Source organism: Scylla paramamosain, chromosome 7, assembly GCF_035594125.1.
Source record: "Scylla paramamosain isolate STU-SP2022 chromosome 7, ASM3559412v1, whole genome shotgun sequence".
Classification (NCBI taxonomy): Eukaryota; Metazoa; Arthropoda; class Malacostraca; order Decapoda; family Portunidae; genus Scylla; species Scylla paramamosain.
In genome coordinates this window covers 13970001-13985426 of record NC_087157.1, presented here as the reverse complement: position 1 = coordinate 13985426, position 15426 = coordinate 13970001, and the positions used below count along the sequence as shown (strand labels likewise).

Here is a 15426-nt window from a genome sequence, read left to right as displayed (position 1 = left end):
TTGTTTATTTATTTATTTACTTATTTTATTTCTTTAAGACATGGAATAGCAATTAAGAAGTTTTTTTTTTTGCCCCTGCTTGTAACCCTCGGCCAATCCTGTCTTCTCATTAAAAGGAAAGAAAAAAAAAATGGTGTTCGGAGAATTAGCATTGTTAGTTCACGTACCAAACCAAGAAAATCACTTTAGACTGAACCTTCCCCACTCCATCCCTGGCTGTTAACACCTGCACAATAATGTCACCTGCTGGCCGCGGATAATTAATAGCGGTGCGGGGTACATGTTCCCTTCGCGGCCCCTTTGCACTCAGCCCCATCCATCTAACCGCGCGCCTTAAATGTGACGGCTTTGACCTAATGGAGCAACAGGGGCGCCCATCTTACTCTTTTTACCGCGGGTCCATTAAGGGCGAGTGGGGGGCGGGGATGGCGTGAGACGTACCGGTAGATACAGTTAGAGATTAATTACGCTGTATTTGTCTCGGCGGGGTGACCTTGGCCTCCTGACGCTGCTGCTGTGCTGGTGTTGGATGTTGGGTGTGTCCTCGTAGCTGTTTCCTGCTGGGTGTATAAATTGTTACTTTTCTCTTTGTTTGGTTTCTGTTTAGTACTTTGGTTTACGTCCGTCGTCTCATGCACGGTTCCTTCTTTGCTTTCCGTCAAGGTAGACTGTGGGTTGGAAGGATTTGCTTTGGTCTCTCTTAAAATGAATGACTTCTAACAAAAGATTTTTAAGTCATCGCTCGTAAACTTTTATGTTGCTGTCACCACCAGCAGCACTATCTCTCCCCCTACCCCCTTCCCCTCCTCCCGCCGTCGCCGCCGCCGCCGCCGCCCCCGCCGCCGCTATCACCACCGCGAGAAGTATCGATTCCACTTTCACCTTCTTCAAGCAAGTGCTCATGGTGTAGTGGTTATCACATCTGTCTAACACACAGAAGGTCCCAGGTTCGAGCCCTGGTGAGCACAAATTATTATTTTTTGTTGTTATTACTATTATTATTATTATTATTATCATTACTGTTATTATTATTTTATTTTTTTTTCTATTAATTAATTTATTACATTATCATTTATTTATTTATTTATTTATCTATTTATCTATTTTATTTATTTATTTATTTTTTTCGGTCAGCTTATATGGAAAGATAGACGGGAACAAAGGTATGGAAGGAAAGAAGATACAATGAACTAAGGCCAGATAAAATAAAAGTCAAATAAATAAAAAGCAAAACGAAAAAAAGTGCAACAAGGAAGGTATTTAACATACCATATTGAAGAACTAAATACATATGTTCGCTCTGATTTGTTAAACTCTTTAGCTAAGCTTAACCTAACCTAATTAAACATGAGGTGCTAAAGAGAAGAGTAGAAAACAAAATAGCGAGAGTGGTGGTACTGGAAGTTTTGGTATTGGAAGTGGTGGTGATGGTGGTGACAGTAGTAGTAATAATAGTAGTAGCAGTAGTAGTGACAGCATAACCCTCATAAATATCTGAGGGCGATGGAGGCGACTGGTGGTGATGGTGATTGAGTCCTTTTCTACTTCCCCACCCTTCTCCGTAGACTCTTCCTCCCTCATCCCCACACTCCCTGCTGCCCCTTCTCTCCCCTTCCCGGTCCTCTCGTTGCCCCTCGAGCGTCGTGCCGTAACCTAACCTGACAGCGCCGCCCTCCTCCCCGTGTTTGTTGTTCCTTCCGCCCTTGCTCGCCACCTTAAATAAACACCGCAGACAAGCCTATCGTCCTGCCCTCCGCAACGCTCGCGCCCGCCCGCTAAAAGACTCGATGAACACTTTGCTGACCGCATTTCATTACTAAGTGACGCTTTTCTCCTTCCTCTCAAGTGCACAGTCTCAGTCGCGGAACATCACTAACTTTGTCATACGTAAATGAATTTTCGCTAACGCCTTGTTCTCATCTTTAGTGTTGAATGAGATCTCGACTGCTGTAGGGTCTTGCGTATATGTACTAATGCTGAACTGAGGGATTTTATATATATATATATATATATATATATATATATATATATATATATATATATATATATATATATATATATATATATATATATATATATATATATATATATATATATTTTTTTTTTTTATTTATTTATTTTTTTTTTACTTTGCTTGTCAGTCATCGAGTAGCATCATTTGGAGTGGTGGCAGGTCCGAGGGGCTCCAGGAGCGTGAGTGGTCGGGTTTTCGCCGTGGAGTGTATGACAGCCGCGGTGATCGCTGCTCATGATCACGATGCCAGACTCGATCACCGGACTGACATTTTGCGTCAAGGACAAGTTTCATGGGCTGCGGTGAGAAGAGGAGAGAGAAAGACAGGAAGACAGGAAGATGGAGGGAGGAGGAAAGGGAGGAGGAGGAGGAGGAGGAGGAGGAGAGTGCCAGGCAGGGGCACCACCACCAACCTCAGGGTATTTATAGTGTGCCTCGTGGTGGTGTAGTGGTGAAGCTTCCTTGCCTTGCTCGCCCACCTCTGCCACCATCTCCAGCACCTCCACCTCTTCCTCTACCACCGCCATAGCCACGCCTGCCTGGTGCTGCAGTTCTGATCGAGTTTGTTGTTGTTTTTGTTGTTGCCGTCGCTGGTGTGCAGGTCCCCTGGGCCGGGGCTGGTCCCCGCATGTGTGGGTTGGGGATTGGCACCAAATGCTGGCACTCTTCCTGGGGCTGGCCGGCGTGGGAAGTGAGGAGGAGTGTGGCACGGAGGCGGCGAGACGATGGTCCACGTGTTGAGCCGCTCAGTCAGTCTTGAAGCCCAAGCCCCCGCCGCTAGCTGAGGCAGGACCTGTCCCGCTCCCAGGCTGTGACCGCCCTGCGCCACGAGGCACACACACCCACTCGCCGCCCTTTGGTGCATTGGTGTTACGGTGGAGAGGAAAACTTGTTAAGACTCCCGCCTCCCAGGAAAAGGGAGGTGGAGTGGGTTTGTGATTTAGGCGAGGCGCCTGTGTACTGTGTTCAGTGCTGGATGTGATCTTGTAACTCCGAAAACCCGCGACTCGGATTTACTGCGACACTCCTCACTTCACGTCTTCCAGGTGAGTAGCCTGGGATGTTTCAACTCCATCTTCCATATACGCTATTAGATCAGCGTTTGCTTTAGTAGTGGGGGCACCGATGTGACGACCTCAGTGCCGGAAACAACAAAAGAACAATGAGAAACATAGTAAAGACCATTCGCGTTCTTTCTTGTCTCCGCACATAGCCATGAGGGACTGTCTGGGCCTGACCGACTGGCCACTACTGTGGATGTTGAGACTAGCGCGTCCTGCCGTGGACTGAACCTTGACTCTCGCGCTGCAGGATAACTGAGTAGGGTGACCTAGAGATGGGTGCTTGGGCGGTGCCGAGTGGGGTGAATGGGTACTGAAGGAGAGCTGTTATTGAGCAAAATGTAAAATTTTTGTTAATGCTGCTTAGTTTTGGTTAGAGATTAGCAATGAGAGTTAAAGGTGGAGGGTGTGGTGGTTACTGATGAGTAGTGGTGATAGATATGAAGGTTAGTAGTGGAGAATATTTGATTAGTATTGGTGTAGTGGTGGTGGTGGTGGTGATAATAATGATAATGATGATGAGAGTGATGGTGTTGGTGACTAGCAGTGAACCCTGTGTAAAAATATAAACTATTATTCACACACACACACACACACACACACACACACACACACACACACACACACACACACAGATAATGGATTACAGCACATATTTTTTTTTTATCAAACTTCCGTGTTCCTTTCCTTTCTTCCTTCCTTTCTCTGTCTTCCTAACTAGACAATTATTTATTTTCCTTCACTTTCCTTCTTTTCTTCATTTTCTTAACTTTTTTCCCTTTATTCTTTCCGTATTTTCTTGTCTTTGTTGGTATTTGTAATTCTCTCTCTCTCTCTCTCTCTCTCTCTCTCTCTCTCTCTCTCCTCTCTCTCTCTCTCTCTCTCTCTCTCTCTCTCTCTCTCTCTCTCTCTCTCTCTCTCTCTCTCTCTCTCTGTTGTTGCTAACCTAACACATTTAACTTCCATCTTCTTTCCTTTCTATTGTTCTCAATTTTACGCTTTGCATCTTCCTGTTCTATTTTGCCTCCTCTGTCCTTCCTTTCTTCTAACCCTGAACCCTTTGTTTCTCGTCCATCTCCTCCTCCTCCTCTTCTTTCTTCTCTTCCTCCTTGGCATCATTAAAACGAACAGTTGAGGTAGGTAGATGACACGAACGGAGAGAGAGAGAGAGAGAGAGAGAGAGAGAGAGAGAGAGAGAGAGAGAGAGAGAGAGAGAGAGTGCGAGGCGGGCGAGAATCCTTTAAGTGGGTTCCAATCGTTAAATAAGATATGTAAACATCTTGAGCGTCCGTGCATTTTATGAGATCCGTGAGCATCTGTGGGTACTACTGGTACACACACACACACACACACACACACACACACACGCGCGCTCGCCATTCCCACCTCCGTCCATTCATTTCACTCAGATTTCTGGGATATTTTTTGTTGCTGACATGGGGATGACGTGGATATGGTGGATGGGTGGAAGTCGGTATAGTGGTACAGTGGAGGACATAGCCTGTTTTAAATGTTTTGGATTTTCACGAGAACTATTTTCAAATGCAGTAGAGAGGATTGATTTCTTATTGAAGATGCGGAAGACCCCTTGTTTAACTCTCTCTAGAAGCATGAGCAAACCTTTGAAAGCTCCCAGTAATTTTTAGTATGTAGAGCATGTTAAAGGGAATAACACGGAAGATTATGAAGATACTAATTTTTTTTTTATTGAAGATATAAAATCCTTGTTAAACTGTCCCTGAAACTATGAAGACATCTTTGAAAATTTACAGTAGATTGTGTTAAAGGTGGCTAAGTAAACACTGGAACTCTCTTCCTGATTCTGTGTTTCCTACTTCCTGTGAATTATTATTTTTTTTCCAGGAAGGAGGTTTCAAGGCACTTCTCGTAACTCATTTTCATAATTCTCTTTAGTGAGCTTTCTCTCTCTCTCTCTCTCTCTCTCTCTCTCTCTCTCTCTCTCTCTCTCTCTCTCTCTCTCTCTCTCTCTCTCTCTCTCTCTCTCTTTCTCTCTCTCTCTCTCTCTGCCCTTTACCAAGTCCCCCTCTTAAAGTCACTGATTAGTTTTAAGGACATACAAGGAGAAAGTAATTGAACCTTTTTCTCTTAATCCTCCTGTCGCTATAACTTATCATAGTTTATACATTAATTCTTTTCATCATCAAGTATCCTTCTCTTGGTCAAAGGGTCTGTTTGCTGCTTGTTTTTTCGTTGTATATTCCTTTGTATATTCACAGTGGTAGAAGTGTTAGTGCAAGGTCTCTAGATCATATTGTAGTCCAATATTTTTTTCTGTGTGAATGTCTTTTTTCTACTGTTGGTGTTCCGTTTGATGGCGACGTGGTGTTGCAATGGTGGTGGTGGTGGTGGTGGTAGTTTTGATGGTGGCACAGGTGGAGGAAGCAACTGATGTATATTGAGCAATGACGCGGAGGTGATGAAGGTGGTGGTGGAGTGGGTGTTTGTAGATGATGGATGAAGCAACTGGTGGAACTAAGTGATATACTCGTATGTTGAAGATTGACGCGGTTATGAAGATAGTGGTGGAGTAGGTGTTGGTAATGGATGGATGAAGCAAATGGTGGGGGAAACAATGGTAGGGATGGATGTGTGCAAGATAGTGTAGTGGATAGAGCAGTGGATAAAGTGAAGTTACAATGAAAGTGAATACAAGGGAACACAAGGGAAAAACAAACATGTACGTACGTAGGTCCTTACTTACAGAGCTGTTTGTTGGGGCTGCAGTATCTACCTTACAGTAAGAGAAACAGGACAGCAAAGAGAAAGGATATGAACGAGAAAGAAAATTGGAAAATGCATTAGTGAACTTTGAGGCGCTTTAAGTGGTGAAATACAGAAAAAAATACAGAAAGTGCAACAAGTATTCGTAAAATTAATGTAGACTGAGAAAGGAGGCAATGAAGTGGAGAAGGTGGCTGTAGTAAACGTGGAGGAAGTGACGGGAAAGTGGAGACAACAGAGTGATACAAAGGGAAAAAGCATTACTGAGGAAGGTAGTGTAGGTGATGGTAATGGAGACAGAGGAGTGACATGGAATATCTAGGCAGTAATGGATAGGGTGGTCAATATGGAAATAATGGCGGAGGTAGTGGAGGTAGTAGAGAACAGAGACAATAATGGAGAAAAAGATAAGAATGGAGGCAAGAGACAACAGTAAAAGTGGACCAATGTTTTAGAAAGTCCAGGTTTTGATCGAGATAATGGTAGATAAAAACAGGAGGTAACTGTGAAAGGGGAATAAGGATATATAAAGTAATGATATGAAAGTAGAGAGTGATAAGAATAGAAGCAAACAGATAACAGTAAAGGTGGAACAATGGCAAAGTGCAGGCAGTGATAGATGTAGAGATAAAGACAGAAGCGAGATATAACAGTGAATAAGGAATGATTACACAGAAAGTAACAATAGGAATAGAACGAGTGATAAGGAAGCAGAGATATTATAATGAAAGTTAAACAAACAGTGATAAAGTTGAGGCAGTGGTGGAGAGAGCGGCGGAGAAGGAAGTAGTGGCGGAGGCAGTAACTGTGAAGGGGGAATAACGCTATAGAAAGTAATTATAGTATTAAAGAAGTAATACGACAAGGAGCAAAGGATAGAATCATAGAGGTAACAAAGAAAGAGGAAGGAACATTAATAAGGTTCAGGTAGCAGCGATAGAGGGAGCGGCTGGGAAGGAGACAGTGGCGGAGGCGGTGACAGGGCTGTGGAGTGGCTGTGGCGGCGGCTGTCGGGATGAGGTGACGGTCACGCTATTCTGGGCGGCGCGCGAAGGTCAGTGCAGGCTGCAACGAACCGCCGGCTCACGGGGCTCGGGGCGTCGGCGCTAGGGACCCGTCGGACGCGAGCTGGACACATTGATACAGTAGTGGTGGTGGTGGTTGAAGTATGTAATAGTAGTAGTAGTAGTAGTAGTAGTAGTAGTAGTAGTAGCAGTAGTAGTAATAGTAGTAGTAGTAGTAGTAACAACAGCAGCAACAGCAACAACAGCAGCAGTGGTAGTAATTTCATGACAGATATATAAATACAAATTCCAAGTATACAGAAAAAAAGATAATCAAGTTTTGTCCAAATCGCACCACTGTTCACACACACACACACACACACACACACACACACACACACACACACACACACACACACACACACACACACACACACACACACACACACACACACACACACACACACACACACAAGAAGCTCCCTCAGGTCTTTGACACCTTTCCTACTTAAATATTCACACCTTGGGACGAGCTACAAGATTCCCCGAACCTTAAATCTTGAGGTTATGTTCGCAAGACCTGACGCTTTAAGATCTGATAGAATTATTGAACGTACATTGTTTGAACTAATGTTGATGGCTACTTAGATTGATCCCAGTAAATGCCGATTGCTGAGTATTTACTAAACTTTTTCATTACTAGACAAATATTTTTCTATATCCATCTACGACTTTTTGGACACTTTCTCATATGCTACAGTCTCAAATACTCAAGTAGCCTAGAAATTATAAAAATTAGCGCCTCTACTCCCTCTTTCTTCTTCCTGTATCCATGCAAACATTCTTTACAGTGCTCTCAGTGTTAACAAGGGAAGACCATAACAGTGAAAGGGCTAAAGAAGTGCAAGATACTGAAAGAGTCGTAGGCTTTCTTAGTACGAGGGCACGAGTACCCGCGAGCATCAACCTTCTTGTCTTGGCGTTCCCGAAAGTGTGTCGTTCGTTATCCAGGGCAGGCACGGGTGGCGCGAGCAGAAGCTGTAAGTGATGCTGTTTGTTAATCGCAGCATCGCCTTCTCATCTTGCAGCTCTTTGTCCAACGAAAGCAAACACTGCCAAGGCGCAAAATAAACGCGGACGGACGGTGGGAGAAGCAAGAAGTGCAGAAAATCTCTCGTAACCTTGACTTTATCCCTCGCGGCACAAATAAATGTTGTCGGGGGTACGAAACAAAACAGCCACATTATAATTGCACCTGCGGACATCAACCTTTAGTATGTCCCATTTGAGCGGCCTTATCACCACCGCGGGCCACTGGACGTGTTTTGCTGCCTGAGGGTGAAGAACTGGAGGGCTAAGGAGCTGCGTGGCTGTGGGTCTCTTGCTGCCTCGTGAGGGAAACTCGGTAAATCTTGTGTCACTCTCAGCACTTGGAGGCAATTTGTTTTTAAGGAGAGGGAAGCGGGAGAGTGCAATTTATGGCTGTGTGTGTGTGTGTGTGTGTGTGTGTGCATTCTTGGGGTAGCTGTCAAAACAGTTTTTACCTCTGTCAGATTTTTTTTTATGTATACAACTTGCCTTAAGTTTTACGAGGTGTGTATAAAAAGAAAGAAAAGAAAAAAAAAACATGTAAAGGATAAAATATTGCTTTTCGGTCACTTTTTGTTTTGTGTGATTCTAACAGTTTAAAACTACCTGCCATTGATAAAAGTGATTCAACAGACAACAACAACAACAACAACAACAACAACAACAATAACATCAACAACATCAACAACAACAACAACAACAACAACAACAACAACAACAACAACTACTACTACTACTACTACTACTACTACTACTACTACTACTACTACTACTACTACTACTACTACTACTACCACCTCCACCACCACCACCACCACCACCACCACCACCACCACAACAACAACAACAACAACAACAACACATCTAATGCATAGATTAGTGACTCAAATTCGTTAATATGGTTAAAAAAAGAAATCTTAGTCCTTGAATACAGTTAGCTAGAGATACGAGTATTACCTTACAGTTTCCTCATAAAGAACAAAAATAAATATTAAAAAAATGTAAATATGTAAGTAAAATAGAGTAAAAAAAAGAAAAAAAAATGAAATGAAAAAAGTCCCTCCACGTCGCCCCAGATTTGCGTGGGCGTTTGTGGGTGCGTGGGGCGTGAGTGACATTGAGGTGCCTCGCCCGTCCCGTGCATATCACCTTCACCTAGTCACGCGTGCCCAAACAAACACTTCGACCCACACCAGTTAAAGCGAATCGTGCCCCAATCCCAGAAACTCGCAACAATTCAAGACGTAGGTGCAGCTCGACTTTCTCCCTTTCATTACTATTTTCACGTGATTGTTTATATCTTTCTCCTTTGCCGCATGGTTCTGTAAACACAAACTACTCTGAGACATTTCATTTCTTTCTGCAACCACTTCTGAATAATATACGTTGTACAAATTAACCCACTATTCTTTTAGTTTCTTCATTCTTCCTAGTAGGTACTTTTAAAATGAATTTGTAGCGCTTTTAATGTTGTATGTTATTGCATGTCACAGTGAAAGTCAATCATATGGGTGGAAAAAATCATCATTCCTTTACATCGAACTGTCTCCTCTTTTCCTTAACACTCTCAAAGCCACCACCTTCCGTGTCTCGCTGCAGACTACTTGATGGCTCATATGTCATCTAGCTTTGGTCATAATATCTCCAGAATTATGTTGCTTGCACGTGAAGGAAGCAAGAGTGGATAGCGAGGGACAGTGTTCGAGACTCCATTGAGATACGCTAGTAATTATATCTGACTAGCTAGAAGTGAGGAACGGATCGTGAGGAGAGTGAGAGGGAAGGTAGTGTTCCGTAAGTCTTATGGTTCTCAGTCACTTGAGTCTCCTCCTCATTGAAGCGTGACTTTTTTAACATCTAATCTCTATGTAATATCCGAGGGCACTTTTGTTACCTGCAGAACCTCGTTCACTTCATGTGTACTTCATCCTTGATTTCCTCATACGATTCATTATTTGCCATTATTATTATTTATTATCGTTATCAGTCACAGTACATGTCTCAAGTCTTCCTTCTTATGAAATCCGTCCTTCAACATTAATTATCTACGTTCCTCAAGTAAACCTTTATTACTATGTAGAATCTCCTGTACATTCTTCTTGTTTATCCTGCACAACACATCATCTCTTAACACTATCTGCTCACTGACTACTAACATAATCTACTGACATTATCGTGAAGCATATCCGCCATGGTACACTTCCTATATGTCTGAGTACACTTTCGTTACTCTATAAAACTTCCAGTACGTTCTTCTTTCATATCCTGCGCAGTACATTATCTCTCTGTTCACCTTCCACTAGCATAATCTGCTGGCAGTATCTTCAAGTCTATCTGCCACGGTATACCTCCTAAATGTCTGAGTACACGTTTGTTACTCTGTGGAAGTTCCTGTACATTCCTCTTGCTTATCGTGCACAACAAATAATCTCTTAACACTATCTACTCACTATCTACTAACATAATCAACTGACAGTATCTCCAAGCGTATCTACTACGGTACACCTCCTATGTTTCTTTCTAGAAACCTTCGGGCAGTCCATTCTTGTAGAGCGTAAAGTAGGTCTCAGCTTCCCTCCTTGATGTACGCCGCTTTCTTTGTACGCACGCCCAAGAATTTCCTTACTGCCAACTACACATTTCACAATACCACTAATTTGCCACTGCTTTTGCCTGCGGCTCTTGTCATATTGTGAAAAATTAAGGCAGTGAGGAGGGCAGATAACACAGGGCTTGGCTGGCGCGAGGCTGGTGGAGGGAGCTGGAGGGAGGTAGAGAGATGGGAAGGGACGAGAGGGGAACGTCGGAAGTGGAAAAAAAGGCTAAGGAGAGACGGGGGAATGGTGGAGTGGTGGTAAAGAAAGGTGGAGATGGGTGGGTGGGGGCGGTGGAGGGAAGGTGGAGGGAAGGGAGAGGGAAGGGAAAGACCGCAGCTGGAGGAGGGAGGATGGAGGGGCGTGAGTCTGCACTTCTCCGGTCTAATGGCGTTGCGCTTTGCTTTACTTTACTTTTCTTTGCTCTTGTGTGTGTGTGTGTGTGTGTGTGTGTGTGTGTGTGTGTGTGTGTGTGTGTGTGTGTGTGTGTGTGATATTGTCTTTTACTCTTTTACTCGGGATAAGAGATCATGACAAGGATTTTGGTTAATGCTTAGGACCCTGGAAGTTTTATTAGTTGTTTTGTTCAGATGTATTTCTTTCTATTTCTTTCTATTATTCTTACTACTACTACTACTACTACTATTACTACTACTACTACTACTACTACTACTACTACTACTACTACTACTACTACTACTAGTTATTACCACTACTACTGCTATTGCTACTACTGCTATTGCTACTACTACTACTATTCTACTACTAATACTCTACTACTACTACTACTACTACTACTACTACTACTACTACTACTACTACTACTACTACTACTGTTACGAATGCATCATCATCATCATATTTTTTTTTGTTCTTGTTTTTCTTGTTTTGGTTCTTGTTCTTGTCCTTCTTCGCTAGTGCTAAGTTCAATTGTACTAGTATTTATTACATTGCAAGATTATAAACTGATCATCATTATTATCAGCATCATTATTTTACTTGTTACCAACGACGAACTCACATCAGCGGTCAGAATATCTCTCTCTCTCTCTCTCTCTCTCTCTCTCTCTCAACCTCATGACGCCTGTGCTAAGTATATCCGGCGTCCAATACACCGTTTCCCAGCCCCTCTCCCCTCTTTCACTCCCTCTCACTCTCTCTCCCGTATCCCTCCCTCCCCTACCACGCCTCACTCCGCCTCGCCATTCTCCTCTTCGCTATTCCCCGCTCCGTTTCACTGTTCCACCTCGTCCCCCTTCTTCTCTCCTCATTTCTTCTCTTCCGTTCCGTTCCACTTGCCTCTTCTTTGTTCCACTGTTCCGCTGTCCTTCTCTTCCACAAAATGGCAACATATTTTCTAGCTAGCCTCTGAGTTTCTTTCCGTTCCGTTCCACTGTTCCGTTGTCTCTCTCTTCCACTGAATAACAATTTTCGTTTCTATCTAGCCTCTTTCAGTTCCTCTCATTTTCTGTTTCATCTCTTCCCTCTATAAGGGAAATAAAGATCAAAATGCATATAAAAAAGAATGAGGAAAGAGAAAATTAACTTGATGATGAATAGAAATAAGAATAATATGAAAGGATAGTGTCTTGACATGAGAATGGAAGGAAGATGGTGGAAGGGATGGAATGAATAAAGAAGAAAAAACATTTGTGAATGGACGCGATATGAAGGAGGAGGAGAAGCCAAGTACAGGTTTTCGGACCAGAAGGAAAAGATATACGAGGGAGGGCGTAGGAGTGTAAACTGCCAAGAATACATATGATTGTGTGAAGGAACTTGGAGGGGAAGGAGAGAAGGAAAAAGGAGGAATATGAAGGCAGGAAAGAAATAACATTGTGCGGAAGGGGAGAAGAAAGAGAGGAGAACAAGAGAGACGAAGAGAGAGAGAAAAGGAGAAATATGAAGGGAAAGGAGAGGAGGAAAGGATGGAAGGAGAAAGGAAGGGGATGGAGAGAGCAACAGGTGTGGTCGGCATTAGCACTTGTAGGTAAGAGGCACAGGTGAGAATAGGACAATCAGGTAACTTGTAAATGAGTCTGCTAATTGTATTCCTACGAAGAGACATTAGGAAGGAAGGAAGGATGTTATTGTATAAAAGTTAATTTTCATTACTATTATGATAATTATTATTATAACTATTTCTATTATTATTAATTATTTATTCATTTATTCATTGTACGCTTCTCGTCCGTCATTTGTTTGTGCGCGCCCTTGTTGTGGGTTGGCGTCCCCTGCTGATATTAGAAGGAAAGGAAGAAGAAGGGGAGATATGGGTTTGTGTGTGTGTGTGTGTGTGTGTGTGTGTGTGTGTGTGTGTGTGTGTGAGAGGAGGGCAAGAGCAGGCCTCCTACTCCTACAGCTCATCCCACCCCACCCAACCCTCTCTCTTCCTCCCACGCTCGGGGCGGCGGGCCAGCAGAGACGAGACAAGGTTGATGCTAAACCGAGCCTGAGGTGCCTGAACTGAATGGAATGTTCTTGTTGCTGCATGGCCTTTGCCTCGACGCTGATGGATCGTGTGGGGGTTCGAGTCCCGGTGACGGAGTGAGTGGTGGTGGTGGATCAAGCTCGTTAACTGGCCAGGTGTTCGCATGTCACTTACCTGCCGTCGCCTCGTGATGAATCTTGTGCCTCTGTGTTGTTGGAGAGTTTTTGCCGTGTGCTAATTGATGATTCCTGCTCGCCCTCCTTTGCGACTGTGTTCTCTAATGTCTCAGTGTCTTATCTCTGTGTGCTACCTGTGTATTTAACAGGCTCAGCTGGAGGACATTGGGCTTGTCAAGGGAGTTTTCGTGATTCTAGCGATACCTTAGTTTTAGTTTCGACGTCTTGTCTCTAGTCTTATCCCTACTATACATTTGATAGGCTTAAGTGAAAGTCACAAGGTTTTTCAACGGTGTTTTCATGAATATAGTGATAGTTTTAGTGTCGGTGTTTTATTTATCTCTTTTCTCAAAATACCCGTGTATTTTAGAGTCTCCAGTGAAAGTCATCAGTTTTCATGATTGCAATGATACTTAATTTTACTTTCGTCATTTTATCTCTAGTCTTATCTCTGCTATACACTAGACAAACTCCGTTAGAAGTTCTCAGATATTCAAGAATGTATTCATGATTCTAGCGATAGCTTAGCAAGATTCTGCATCGTCAGCAGGAAGAACACCCAGTAGAACCCGACCAATCATCTTTGTGGTCTTTGAAAATAGTCCTTATGAGAGTCAATAGCCTTTCAAAATGCAGGTCCATGTTAACTTCCTGCACGATTTAAGGCTCTGGGATGGTGCCATAAAAAGAAACGATGGACGAAAATTAATTTGTTAATATAATGGCGCCGTTGCAGGACCTTTCAGTCAGTCAATTAATTCTGCTTCTATTTTTTGCCCTCCTCCTCCTCCTCCTCCTCCTCCTCCTCCTCCTCCTCCTCCTCCTCCTCCTCCTCCTCCTCCTCCTCCTCCTCCTCCTCCTCCTCCTCCTCCTCCTCCTCCTTTTCCTCGCCCGCTGCCAAGAAGTGGTGGTGCACAACCTTTCTTTTATTCTGTCCTGTGCAGATAATTTTCATCGAGATTTTTCTTTCCAACATCTGTAGCATTTTCATCTTGTAATGGGTGGAGCTGAGGAGGCTTTCTTTTCTCTGCTTTGCTTTCAATATAATAGCAGAGGTGTAGCACAGAAGCTACGTGGTCCACACTAAGGAATAGCCCCGCTGAAGGCAACGCATGATGAAGAGGAAGAAAAGTTTCAGTAGTGTCAAGGAAAGCTGTGTGTGCATATTTCTTGGCTCATTCATTCATTCATTCATTCATTCATCTAAATGCTGTTGCTGCCTCTGCCACTACTACTACTACTACTACTACTACTACTGGTGGTGGTGGTGGTGGTGGTGGTGGTGGTGGTGGTGGTGGTGGTGGTGGTGGTGGTGGTGGTGGTGCTGCTGCTGCTGCTGCTGCTGCTGCTGCTGCTGCTGCTGCTGCTGCTGCTGCTGCTGCTGCTGCTGCTGCTGCTGCTGCTGCTGCTGCTGCTGCTGCTACTACTACTACTACTACTACTACTACTACTACTACTACTACTTTTATCTCTTCTTCTTCTTCTTCTTCTTCTTCTTCTTCTTCTTCTTCTTCTTCTTCTTCTTCTTCTTCTTCTTCTTCTTCTTCTTCTTTTTTTCTCCTTCTTTACAATTGCTACTGTCACTAGAATAATGTACTCGTAGCATCAAGAACAGCGTAGGGGGTCGCTAGATGCAAAGAAAAGATTAGGAAAGAGGAGGAGTAGGGGGGAGGAAGAGAAATTAAATAAGGAGGAAGAAAAGGCAAAGAATATTTGACAACACAAATGCGGAAGTAGTACGCGAAACATTTATTTCCACGAGATAATCAAGGAGCTTTGGTTCGAGTGGAGTGTTGCGCCAAGGAGAGCGGGGGATGAGTGGTGAGGGAGGGAAGGGAACAGGGATTAGAGGGAAGGAGAGACGCCGCGAGGTGTTAGTTGTGGGGATATTGGAGCTTTCTGGGGTGGCAGGAAGTGATGCAACAGGTGGCTTGGCGCGTCAAAGAGACACTGGAGGGCCAGAGGAACTCCCCCTCGCCTCCCTCACTTCCCTCACTTCCCTCACCACTCATCCTCCCGCCTTTGACCTCGCCCTCCCTCACTCCTCTAGCTTGTCCACGTGTTTCTCTCTGTGCACTCCCTCCACACTCAACCTCATTCCACACCCTCGTCCCTCTGCTTCGTCTCTTCGTCACCTGCGTACTGTGGTCGTGGCGGTGCTCACCGCTGGTACAGGGAGGCTCGTCTAGAAGGCAGGCTGGGCCTCCTTCCCACGCGCAGGGCGGCGGGCCAGAGACCAGACAAGGTTGATGCTAAACCCGGCACGCGAGGTCTATGAACTGACAGGAATGTTCTTGTTGCCTGGTCTCCACGGA

The 15426-nt window shown here is 44.0% G+C and overlaps 1 protein-coding gene and 1 non-coding gene across 4 annotated transcripts in view; both read left to right on the top strand.

Annotated features, from left to right (window-relative positions):
• The first annotated feature begins 895 nt into the window (after positions 1-895).
• Positions 896-968, top strand: Trnav-aac (transfer RNA valine (anticodon AAC)). The gene has a single exon. It is a non-coding gene; the product is annotated as a tRNA-Val (tRNA).
• A 1180-nt stretch (positions 969-2148) lies between these two features.
• Positions 2149-15426, top strand: part of LOC135102105 (mediator of RNA polymerase II transcription subunit 15-like) — a 67463-nt gene continuing 54185 nt past the window's right edge. For all 3 annotated transcript variants that reach the window (XM_064006876.1, XM_064006878.1, XM_064006877.1), the window contains exon 1: positions 2149-3060. The gene's annotated coding sequence lies outside the window, so the exon portion shown is untranslated. The remainder of the gene's footprint in view (positions 3061-15426) is intronic.